Here is a 12,150-nt window from a genome sequence, read left to right as displayed (position 1 = left end):
TAAACATGACTATCTATAACTACAGACAAGCTCAAACACTATTCCCCTGACAATAGTCTTTTGAAAATGAAAGAAAAACATGCCATGGTGTGGAGCTATTCACAAAAGGAGGGGAGAAGTAAAAATTGATTGATTGATTGATTGCTTAATTGATTGATTGATTGAAATTGTCAAGTCCTACCATGGGATCAAAACCTTGCACCATTTTTTTTTTTGGCATGCCACCCTTCTGAAACAGGGGTGAATCATAGAGTAGCCCATCTTGATTTTTTAAAAAATTTAATTTATATGACGCCCTTCTCCGGAGACTCATTTTGGGGGGCTCCTCTTACAGATGCCCCTTCTATAGTGAGTAATGTCATTCTCCTTGGGCTTTGCCTGTCTATTTAGGCCTGGTCTTCTGAAATTTCCATTACAGATTTGGTGAACAAATGCTCTGTCTTACACATTGGCAAAAAGAATCAGAACACAAGCTGAGTGGACACAACCTTGTAGATGACCCTCACTCTCTCAAGGACCTTGGAGTATTCATATCTAATGATCTAAGTGCCAGAGCCCACTGTAACAACATCGCCAAAAAGGCATTAAGAGTTGTACACCTAATCTTGCGTAGCTTCTTCTCCGGTAATATTACACTACTAACCAGAGCATACAAAACATTTGCTAGACCAATTCTTGAATACAGCTCATCTGTCTTGAACCCACACTGCATATCGGACATTAAATCAATTGAACGTGTCCAGAAATATTTCACCAGAAGAGTCCTCCACTCCTCTGCTCGCAACAAAATACCGTATGCCACCAGGCTTGAAATTTTGGGCTTAGAAAATTTAGAACTACGCCGCCTTCAGTCTGATCTAAGCATAGCTCATAAAATCATCTGCTACAATGTCCTGCCTGTCAATGACTACTTCAGCTTCAACAACAACAGTACACAAGCACACAACAGATACAAACCTAAAATGAACTGCTCCAAACTCGATTGCAGAAAATATGACTTCAGCAACAGAGTGGTCAATGCCTGGAATGCACTACCTGACTCTGTAGTTTCATCCCAAAACCCCCAAAATTTTAACCTTAAACTGTCTACTGTAGACCTTACCCCATTCCTAAGAGGTCTGTAAGGGACGTGCATAAGAGCACCAGCGTGCCTACGGTCCCTGTCCTAATGTTCCCTTTAATTGTATTCATTGCACAATACTGGAAGAAGGAAGAAATACCTACTATTGAAGAATGGACATTAAAAGTAGTTAATCTGGCGGAGATGGCTAAAATTTCTGCATATTTGAACAATCGTTCGAATGAAAGATATGTACTGGAATGGAGAAGATGGATTGACTATATACAAAACAAATACGGGACTAAAAAGTTGCAAATAGGGTTGCCAAGTCTGCTTCCAAAAAATAGCGGACAAGCGGGGGGGGGGGGGTTAAGTAGTAAATTTTTTTTAAAAAAAAATTACAATTAAATTATAGATTTTCTTACATTTTAACACGTATTAAATAATCACTTCAAAACTTTACTTAAAATTCAAAACATCAAATATATTATAATAATATGTAAAATATTAAATTACATTTTACTTTGCTGTCGTGTGTATTTTTTATTTGACTGCGCAGCTTTGATCAATTCTTTGTGTTTAAGGAATAATTCTTTAATTTCAGTACAATGTTGAGAAATATTAAAAAATATACAAAGTTCACTTCGAACTGATGGTACAAGCAGTTGGTTACGTTCGTCAGTCCACAAATTTCCCATGACGCTGAAAATTCGTTCAACGTTTGCATTTGATACTGGAATTGTTGCACAATACTGGAACAGTTTCAGTAAACTCGGAGCTGGCTCTTTCTTGAAAAAGTACGTCCACTTATCAAGGGATGAATCGCCCTGCAGACGAACATAAACTTCTTCTAAGGCAGAAATTTCATCAAAGAGAGTGTTGGGTGGAAGTTCTTCTCGCCATGGTGATAATAACCAGATGTTCGTCATTTCTTCTAAAGTTGGAGGATTATTGCGATCAATTAGATTGAAACAACTGAGCGTTTCATACACTGAATCAGTGAAATTATACCACTTTTCTAGGTACGCAATGGCTCTTTGATACACGTTGATGGCTTCTTTCTTGAACTTTTGCACGGCATTCTCAGGCAAATGTTTTTTTACGTAAGGCAAATAAAACTTTCATTCCAGAAAACTGCTCATCGTATTTTTTTTGCAAAAAATCACGCAGCTTACACATGATAATGTGAGATCACATGCAAGAATTTTCTTGCTTTCCAGCTTCAGCAGGGTGTTTTGCATTATTGACATGAAGAAGTGCGTGAAATATAAATACAATTCTGAAATTGTTGGTTCATCGTCCTTTGCGAGTTCATTTTCCTGATCCAAAATAAGGTTCCAGATAACCTTATGGCACTCATCAGATCCAAGAGAAATAAAATACGATTTTAGAGGTATCCAGTTTAAAAGAAGTCTTTCGACCACTTTAAACAAACTTAACCAACGTGTTGGAACATGGCACAAAACTTCATGGAATTCTGACTCGCAAAACTTACGTACCATTTCATCGTAAAGCTTTTGAATAAAAAAAATGTCCACTATTTTGTGAAAAAAAATAGTGAACATAATGTGAAAAAAGCAGACTGTCCACTCAAATAGTGGACACCTCGCAACCCTAGATCATAGTTTATGAATGAAATATTTAGATGATTTTTTTTTTCTACATTGATATCTTAGTACCTATGGCGGAGTTAAAGAGTAAGGGGAAGTTAAGAGTTTATAGTTAGTTTGCTTATGTTAGGTTATGTTTGTTAAATGCAATACCCTGTATTTTGCTCCTGGAAGTCGGGGGGAGGGGGAGGGAGAGGGGAAGGGGTGGGGGAAGGGGGGGATTTGTTTGTAAAACATTTTAAAACTTTTCAATAAAAAAAATTGTATTCATTTTATGTATTCAATTCATGCTTATACTTATATATATTATCTAATATGTACTTGAGAAAATAAATAAATAAAGAAAAGAAAAGAAATAAACCAGGCAGAGGTTTCTGTACTTCCTTCAACCAATCAAATGCTAGGACTACATCACACAAAGGTCTACTTGCTGAACATCTAATGCATCTACCCAGTTTATGCTGTGACACCAAGGCTTGCTCTGGAGAGCCCACAGAGCACAGGAAACTCACAATAAAGATAGAAGGGTAATACATTGACATAAAAGTTATTATCATTGGTATTGTGGCAAAAAAGACATAAAATGCCATTGGGAGGAGAGATTAATATTTGCAGATGACACAGAAGGCTAAAACATATGAAGAATGATTACAGGAATTGGGTATGTCTAATTTAATGAAAGGAAGGACTAGGGGTGACATGATAGCAGTGTTCCAATATTTGAAGGGCTGCCACAAGGAAGAGGGTGTTAACCAGAGGTGAAATCCAGCAGGTTCTGGAGAACCAGTAGCGGAAATTTTGAGCAGTTCAGAGAACCAGCAAATACTACCTTTGGCTGGCCTCAGAGTGGGGTGGGAATGGAGATTTTGCAATATCCTTCCCCCAATAGTGGGGAGGGAATGGGGATTTTGTGGTATCCTTCCCCTGGAGTGGGGAGGGAATGGAGATTTTGCAGTATTCTTCCACTGCCAGGCCCACCAAGCCACGCCCACAGAACCGGTAGTAAAAAAAATTGGATTTCACCACTGGTATCAAGCTATTCTCCAAAGCATCTGAACACAGGACAGGAAGCAAAGGATGGAAACTAATCAAGGAGAGAAACAACCTGAAATTAAAGAGAAATTTCTTGACAGTTAGAACAATTAACGAGTGGAACAACTTGCCTCCAGAAGTCGTGGGTGCTCCAACACTAAACGTTTTTAAGAAGAGATTGGACAGCCATTTTTCTGGAATGATATATAAGGTCTCCTGATTGAGCAGGGAGTTGGACCAGAAGACCTCCAAGGTCCCTTCCAACTTTGCTATTCTGTTAATAATAATGTGGTTTTGATTTCTTTTACACTCTCACCCCATAATCATCCAACAGCCAATCAATTAGAAAAAATCTGAATTGTAAAGGCAAGTTTAAAAAAATAACAAATACATTGAAAGAGTGCATTAAAATGTAAACAATATTCAGTTTTCAAAGAGGATTACAGCGATGGGGCACATGCAGACATATGGGCGCTCTTATAATACGTACGCTGGGAAGGTTTTATAAAGAGGTAAATTTTCAACAGATGGTTAAAAAAATACTAGTGAGGCATCATGCAGTGGATGTCAACAAATTAAGATGTGTGTAAAAATGCTTGTGGTTTTGACTGATTAATTGCAGGCCATTTTGACATTTTTTAAAATCCCCACACAGGATACACCTGGTGTCCACTTGCAAAGCATCCCTGGCCAGCTCTCGAGTTGCCATAGGCCAGAGGGAATGGGAAACTGGCGAAACGGCACAGCAGCCAAAGACAGATGCATATTCCATGCTTATCCCTCTCAAGGCTGTATCCCAGGGTTACCCACAGCAGCCAGAGGGTAGTGACCTCTACAACGTGCGAAATTGCTTTGTTGGCAAATGTGATTGATGACATACCCTAGGGGGGGAGGGAGGAAACAGGATCATAATTGGGGCATAAATTACATAGGGTCAGAGCTGGCTTCACTTGGGAACTGGATTTATTTTGAAGCTTGGCTCGAGGCTCATGATTAAATTAGGACATCCGTCAGAACCCTGATACCTGGATGTAATAGGAAGCTTGCAGAAGACTTAACTGTGAATTATAGCCTTTACCAGTTTTTGGCATACATAACATGACACTACCAGTTATACCAAGGAAGGAAGTCTTCATATAATAGTATGCTCAGAGTTTAACGGACTTCAAAAATATTAGCCAACTGTACCGTGAAATCAAAAATATTCCACAACCATATCATGAAATCAAACAGCCTTTTTCTAGTTCAGGGGGAAGTCTTGAGTAATAGAGAAAAGAGAGAGAGAAAGAGAGAAAAAGGGAGAGAAAAGCCAGCACCTTAACAAGTTGTGAAGGTTTTTCTACCTTTTTCTGTTCCATTTCAATATCTTAAAGGAAATTCTGGACTCGTCTTGCTTTCAGCGGAAGTCAGCTGTCAAGAGCTTGGCACTTGATCTTCGTAATGATTGCTGTTTCAACTGTCTCAGCTCACAGATGGAACAAGCTTTGTGAATTGTCTTAAGCACACTTCATATCAAATATACTGGAGAACTGTGTGCTAGAAAAGAGTCCATTAGCCACTTCATGTGAATTCGGCATGCTTGCATTAGAGATCTTAAAAGGTAACGTATCTGGCAGGACGCCTCAAAACACAGTTTTATTTTTATTTTCAAGAGCTTTCTCACACTCAGATCTTTCTGTTTCATTGCTAAATGCAGATGGCTATACATGAATAGAAATATCAGTGCTTTTAGTTATTTTCATTTAAACCCTTCGGAAAGCCAAGGAGTTCTTGCCTTTAGTCTATCAAATGCATTATCAAAAAATATACTTTTCTTCCTTCTGTTGTGGTCCGCCAGCAGCCTGTGGAGCTGGCAGTGGAGTTGGACAGTGAGGAGGCTGGGGAGGACAATGGGTCAGTCCTGGAGTCAGGGGAAGGCCCAGACGAGGGCTGTGTCAGAGGCAGAGATGGGGCCAGAGCCATCTGGGAGTGATGCGTGGACTCCGGAGCCTCCAGAGGTAGACAGCAGAGAGGCAGAGGAACAGGGAGAGCCTGTTCCTAGTGCACACATGCGAAGAGCTGCCAGAAGGCAAGAGCAGCTAAAGCAAAAGGGAAGACTCGGGAGTAAGGCCAGGAGATGATTGGCCCTTCCCATAAGGCTTAAAAGAGCAGCAATGGCTCTTGGGTTCTTTGTAGGAAAGCAACGTTGCTACAATTGTTTCTTGTCTCCTGTTTCTGAACTTCATGGGGTTCTTGCTAAGAAAAGCCTTTGGCAGGGTGCCAAAGAAGACAAAGGTTTGTGATAAGGCCGAAGGACTGTTTATGAAGGATTTGTTTTGGACTTAATTTGGACTAAGCTGAAAATGAAGTAATTCTCAGCTGTTCTAATAAAATAGGTTTATTTAGGACTGATTGTGTCTGGTAATAATTACTTGGGCCTGGGTCACAACACTTCCTGCTCTGTAGGCCGGTGCCATTAGCTGATTATATTGAGCAATGGGGGTACAATAAGGCCCAGATTCAGTTGAATAGAAGTGCATCTACCCTCTGCGCCACTCCTGGCTGGGAGATAGATCCCTCAGATGCAGATTCCAAGTGGAAAAAAGGTGACTGCGGGAAAAAATTATATCTGTGTGATGGGTAAGAAAAACCCAAGAGGGTATTTTGGCATTTGGTATTTCTGCTACCCCTCTTTTAAAGGTCATCTATAGCAGTACAAATGGATGATTCAAGAAAAGACCTGCAGTAGATGAGTAGTGGGACTTATCTCTGGGAGAGGGGGATGAATCTGCTTATCGAGATGAGGTGGACCGGTTGCTTTCATGGTGTGGAGACAATAACTTGGTCCTTAACACCAATAAGACCAAGGAGCTTATAGTGGACTATAGAAGGAATAGATCAGCCCTTGCTTATCAATGGAGACCAAGTGGAGCAAGTGGCCAGTTTTAAGTTTCTGGGTGTTATCATAAAAGAGGATCTGACCTGAGGCCTCTTAGGCAGGATTTTACAAGGTACGGAAGAAAAGTTGATTAGGAAAATATATAAATATTTATTGAGATATAAAATGGAAGAGGAAGTGGTTGAAGAAACAATGATAAGATGGGCAAAAAAATTTGGATACAGCATAGACTTGGAGAAAACTTTGGGAAATAAATTTGAAATTGACTATGTCAGCAGTTTATAAGGAAAACCAGTACAAGATGTTTTATAGATGGCATCTTCTGCCAGCGAGACTTGCTAAGATATTCCCAAGCACATCACCAATTTGTTGGAAATGTAAGAAATCATTTGGGACATATTATCATCTACGGTGGACTTGTGCAACAGCAAAAAAGTACTGGACTAAAATTAAAAAGTGTCTTGAAGAGATAACTGAACATAGACTGGAAACCAGAATTTTTTTTTTATTGGGCGTAGACACAAGAAATTATAATAAAGAAATACAATATCTCATTCTACATATTATAACTGCAGCTAGGATAACATATGCACAAAATTGGAAAAATGATGTCATACCAAAAGACGAAGAGGTGATAAGGAAAATTTGGGATTGTGCTGGTGACCTTCTACCACTGCACCATAGAGAGTATTTTAATTTACTGCACCTGTGTATGGTTTGCCAATTGCACAGTAAGGCAGATAGGACAGCACTCCAGAGAGTTAGCACAGGGGTGAAATGCTACTGGTTCGGGCCGGTTTGCCCGAACCGTTAGTAAAAAATGCTACCGGTTTGCCCGAACCGTTAGTAAAAAAAGTGATTTTTAAAAAGTTTTTAAAAGATTCCAATGACCACACGGCATAGCTGATTGTCACAGGTGATCATCGGAACCTCTTTTTAAAAAATTTTTAAAGCATTTTTTTTACTACCTATTCGCTCAAATCTTTTTCTTAATATTGTAACCCTACTTCATTACTCCATGCTCAAGCTAGATTCCTCCTTTCTGAATCTCTCTTTCTTTCTTTTACCGTGTTTAGTTTCAGCACAACCTACATGCTTAAGGAGCAACCTTGCTGCTTCTGTGTTTTCTTGAGTGCAGCTACTTGGTTCCTCTTTGTTCCGGAAAAGTGCAATTATGGAAGCACATAAATCTCCGAACCTCATAGCAAGGAATGACTAAGCCCTCCCATATCAAGATTCCCTCCCCTTTTTTTAGTAGTGTGGGAAGCCCCCCGCCCTTCCCCAGAACAAAATATTCTACAGAATATTAAAAGAGGCAGGATAGAATATTCCCCCTAAAGGAGAAGAGAAGAAAAATCTTCTTAACAAAGGCAGAAAGCAGCCCCCAGTCTTTCTGCTATAGGAAAACAGCCTCAGGCAGAAGCCTCAAGAGGCTAGGATTTATGAACTGATATTTTGTAAAGCCAGACCACTATATTCATAAGCAAAAGGCAGTCAGCAGCTCTGCATAAGTAGAATAGGCAAGAAGCTGAAACTGACAAGATTAAACAAAACACCTGGGATTTCCATTTCCCCTTCTGCTTGTGAAGCCAGTCATGACCCCATAGGAATCTGGCAACAGTCATTAAAATATTAGACATGAACAGACATCTCAGTCACAAAGCTCCCAAAATCATATAAAAGCCCATCCACTCTCAACCCCAATTTGTCAGCCACCCCAGAAACATGCTGCTGTCACTGTTGTTTCTGGCTACCAAATAAATGGAGACCTCCTTTCCAATTGCAGCCTGCCTCCAATTCATTTCTCCGCTGTCTTTCTCCTGGTTTGAAATAAGAACCAGACCAGGTTTTACTTCCAACAGTAGGATGTCCCTCCCAAATCTCATAAATATCCTGAATGATAACTACTGTGGTGTGTGTATAGGGTGTGGTCTCCAGACACATTCGTCGCCAATGCCCGCGGAGCCATATCTGTGGGCATGTGAGCATTGCCCTAGCTCAGCTCCAGCGTGCATGTGTGCACCAGCCAGCTGATTTTGGGGCCTTCTGGGCCCACCGTAAGTCGAGAAACGGGCCGTTTCCGGCCTCCGGAGGGACTCCAGGGGGTGGGGAAAGCCGTTTTTGTCCTCCCCAGGCTCCAAGGAAGACTCTGGAGCCTGGGAAGGGCGAAAAATGGGCTTACCGGGCCCACTGTGCCATCACGTGCCAAAAGCAGGGGGAGCATGGGGGGTTGCATTTGCATTTGCGGGGAGGCACATTGAATTACGGGTGTTGGTATACATGTGCGTGACACACACACACACACACACACCCCGCACGACCCTTGCTTTTGGCATGCGATGGCAAAAAGGTTAGCCATTACTGTGCTAGGCCCTTAAATATGATGCTAGGCCCTTAAATACATTGGGAGAATTTTCTCAGCCCTGTTTGTGTTTTGAGAAGGATAGTCACCGACACCTCTTCCCGTTCACTGTAGGTGGATGTTACGGATGTCCAAAGGTCCATTCAGGGCTTCTGAAGAACCGCAGCGAAGCCCTGGTGAGTATGAGCTGGCAAAATGGCAGGAAAAGAATCCTCCATCAAATAGAAAAAAATAAAATAAAATTGAGAGCTCTACTTTCCTTTCTGGCTCTCCTCCCTGGCGATATTACTTGCTGAGCTCACGGGGAAAAGAAACGGATCTGCCTAGTGTGCAACATTGGTTCTTTTGAACCATCATCGCTGAGTCACTACACAAACAACCGTTAGCAAAATGCTCTTAGGGATCTGGGAATGTTGACAAGAAAAGTCGTTTTCCTTAATTAATCCAAAGAACAGGTTACGGAAAAGCGTGAAGGCACCCAGCGCTCTGGGAATCCGTTTGGTCATTTCAATGAGCAAGCATTTCTGAAAGGGAACAATGTTCCTTCACAAAGGAAGAAGGGTAGTCTCAAAGGTGTTTTTTCCAGGAGGCAAGTGGACTTTCTTGTTTTTTCTTTGAAGACCTTTCGCTTCTCATCCAAGAAGCTTCGTCAGCTCTGACAGGATAGTGGAGAATGGAAGGATTTATATTCCTTGCAGACAGAGCTGGTCCTTTGCATCCTTTTAGAGGGTCCTTGAAGCACTTGGAGGTTTACCTGTGTCCTCACGGTCACCTGAGTGGTGCTCCTGGTTCCTGTAGTCTGCAATTTTTCTTCTGGAAATCCATTCCTACTCCCACCCCGTTCAAAGGGTGGTTCATCCCAAATTGTACAGCTAAAATGTGTAGAGATTCTCAGTCTACAGACTGTTAGGGCTGATACTATAATTTCACATTTAAAATAAGAGACAAAGGAATTGTTGTGGGGCTGGTAGATTAGCCATGTTGTTGTTCATGATGATGATGCCCATAGAAAGAAGGTGAGGAAGAACTGTTCAATAAAATTGATTGCCTGGACTAACCTACTAATGTTGAAGAAAATCAATATAAGTTCAGGCTTTTCTTTTCTTTGAAGTTCTCTAATAGACGAGGAACCATAGCATTAGCAAATGTCTATGGAGATTCTCAATCATCCAGATCAGGGTTATCCCAAAGGTGCTTCTCCATCCCAAAAAAAGGCAGCTGGACATTCTTGATTTTCTTTCTTTGAAAACGTTTTGTTTCTCATCCAAGAAATTAGAATCAAAGAAGCTTCTTGGATGAGAAGCAAAATGCTTTCAAAGAAACAATATCAGGAATGTCTAGACAGCCTTTTGGAACAAAGAATCTTTGGGACAGTAGCATTTGAATACAAGAAAGAATAGACAAACATCACAGAATGAGTAGAGTGTCAGGGTTCCAAGTAACACCCCCAACAAAAGAAGACTCCGAGGCTTGAAGTTCCTCAAAGTTCCATTTTGTTAGAGATGTCATATTGGCACATCTCGGAAAAGCCGCATCTGAAAGCTTCCAGGTTTTCCTCACCCAAAGGAAAGTTCAAGTCCCTGCCCAGCATCCACATGTCCATCACATAGTCCAATCAATGCACCGTCCCAACTGGAGATGCCTCCTAGTTCCAGCCCTCCAGGTGCAGGACAAGATGTCCTTGACTCTCAGAGAAAAGAATGTTATTATGACTACATATCACTCATGCTCCATACAATCCCCCCTCCCAATTTCCCACAGCAGTAAATGGCAGGCCTGAAAGCTCAATGCCAAAGATGGCTTCCAGGCCTGACATAGAGCAGAACATTCTTTTATTGAGGGGGAGGAGGAGGCCTCCTATGCTTCTCCCAAGATGATGAAAAATCCATATATATATATATTTAAAAATTTCTAGCCCATGTTACTAAAGAGATACCTTTGGAAATAATGTCCTTATTCCTATTGGGCAGTAGAAGTTAAGACCTTCTTCAATTCAAATGCAGCTGAGAAGGATGTTTTTTTAATAGGTTTTTCCACAAGGGTATGGACACATTTTGCCATTGCTTTTTTTCTCAGATGCTGGGTTTTTTTTCCCCCCAACTTTTCAGATTAACTCTGGGATTCCTTAATGGTTAGTTCTCCAAGAACTAACACTCTCTTTCCTTGCTCGATCAAGGCTGGCTCAGTGGTCCTGACCAATCAATGTAATTTCTCCACAAAAACATGGAGGGAGATATTTCCTTCTTGGAATTTTTCTCCCAGTTTCTCAGAGTCTCTTCAAGTTCCTTTTTGTGGCCTGACCATTCGTGATCCTTCTGACAAACAATCCAAACCTTTATTGTCAGAGTACAACATATGTACAATGAGATTGGCTGAGCCTCCCTTCATGCACCCCTCCCCCCCCAACCGGAGGTGGGTTCTACTTACCTTTACTACCGGTTCGCAACTGGAGCGCACACAGATCACCCATGATGACGTCGTAGCTGGTGGGCAGAGCCTCCCACTGGTTTTATTACCGGTTCTAGAGAACCGGACCGAACCAGGAGCAACCTACCACTGCCCCCAACACAATACAAGTCACAGTGAAAGACAAAAAACAAAAATCCATATCCCAGTGAATCCTGCTAACAATCACCCAATCCAGGAGTGAAATGCTCCCGGTTCGGACCGGATCGCACCGGATCGCCCAATCCGGTAGCGATGGAGGCGGGTGGTTGGGAGAACCGGTAGCAAAAATCCCTGCCCTGCCCCACCCACCCCATGCCCAGCTGAGCTGCACAATCATCAGAGGCTTTTTTTTTTACTTTTAAAAGCATTTTTTCTACAACCTCTTTGGCCAAAAAAATGCTTTTAAAAGTTAAAAAAAAAAAAAAGCCCCTGATGATCGTGCGGCTCAGCTGGGATCATCAAAGGCTTTTAAAAGAAAAAAAACCTTTTTTTTTTCTTTTAAATGCCTTTGACGATCCAAGCTGAGTTGCCTGATCGTCAGAGGCATTTAAAAGAAAAAAAGTCTCTGCCGATCAGGCAACTCAGCTGGGATGGTCAGAGCCTTTTGAAAGCATTTTTTTTACAACCTCTTCGCCGAAGAGGTTGTAGAAAAAATGCTTTTAAAAGTAAAAAAAAAAAATTGGCCACGCCCACCCAGTCACATTACCCCCCCACCAAGCCACGCCCACAGAACCCGTAGTAACAAATTTTAGATTTCATC

Source organism: Pituophis catenifer, unplaced genomic scaffold (assembly GCF_029215685.1).
Source record: "Pituophis catenifer annectens isolate HBS135680 unplaced genomic scaffold, rPitCat1.0.hap2 SCAF_6, whole genome shotgun sequence".
Lineage (NCBI taxonomy): Eukaryota > Metazoa > Chordata > Lepidosauria > Squamata > Colubridae > Pituophis > Pituophis catenifer.
This window is presented reverse-complemented; position numbering follows the sequence as displayed.